Here is an 833-nt window from a genome sequence, read left to right as displayed (position 1 = left end):
TCCGCTGGGAGCCTGCTTCTTCCTCTCCCCACTCCCCCTGCTTGTGTTCCCTCTCTCACTGGCTGTCTCTCTCTCTGTCAAATAAATAAATAAAATCTTTAAAAAATAATAATAAAAAAATAAAAAATAAAAAAAAGAGCTTTTGTTCAATCCACAGTTGGCACTGCCAGTCCATAATTCTTCATGGTGGGCTTCTTTGATCTCCACTTGAATATGGACATACTTGAGAAATTCCCCACCTGTAGTCTTTGGAAACCAATTTCTTTACTTTAGGGCCACATTTAGGAGCAGAGTAGTTGGATCTTTCTAGTTCTCAATTTCAGACACTCTCTAAACACGAATAAGTTCAAATCATATTCACCCCTGAACGATCACACCTTAGAATTGTACAGACTGTTGGGATACACCAATACCTAAGATTTAAAACATTTGCAGGGCGCTTGGGTGGCTCAGTGGGTTAAGTGTTGAACTCTTGGTTTGGCTCAGGGTGATAATCTCATGAGTCGTGGGATCGAGCCCCCAGGGGAGCCCTAACCCCCACTCCCCTCCTCCCCGCCTGTGCCAGTTCCGGACTCCTCTGGGAGTCTGCTTGAAGATTCTCTGCCCCTCCCCCTACTCGTGCATGCATGCTCTCTCTCTCTCTTAAATAATTTTTTTTAAAATAAAATACTTGACTGTTAAGTCTTTCACACAGTTTTAGCAGATAGATGTCTTGTAGTTCTTTCCCACAGATCTAACACAGTTCTGTGAATAAAGGAAACCACACATCTACTCTGTGAGGCATTTCCAGCGATGTAGGTCTATAGAAAAAGCCCCACCGGACTGACCTCAAC

At 43.3% G+C, this 833-nt stretch overlaps 1 non-coding gene across 1 annotated transcript; it reads right to left on the bottom strand.

Moving 5' to 3' along the window:
- Nucleotides 1-705: 705 nt before the first annotated feature.
- On the bottom strand, nt 706-833 carry LOC117796851. The gene has a single exon (XR_004621556.1). It is a non-coding gene; the product is annotated as a small nucleolar RNA SNORA18 (small nucleolar RNA).

The sequence above is a fragment of the Ailuropoda melanoleuca genome, chromosome 16, assembly GCF_002007445.2.
Source record: "Ailuropoda melanoleuca isolate Jingjing chromosome 16, ASM200744v2, whole genome shotgun sequence".
NCBI classification, from domain to species: Eukaryota; Metazoa; Chordata; class Mammalia; order Carnivora; family Ursidae; genus Ailuropoda; species Ailuropoda melanoleuca.
The sequence above is the reverse complement of the archived record's forward strand: the minus strand, read 5'-3'. Positions and strand labels throughout refer to the sequence as shown.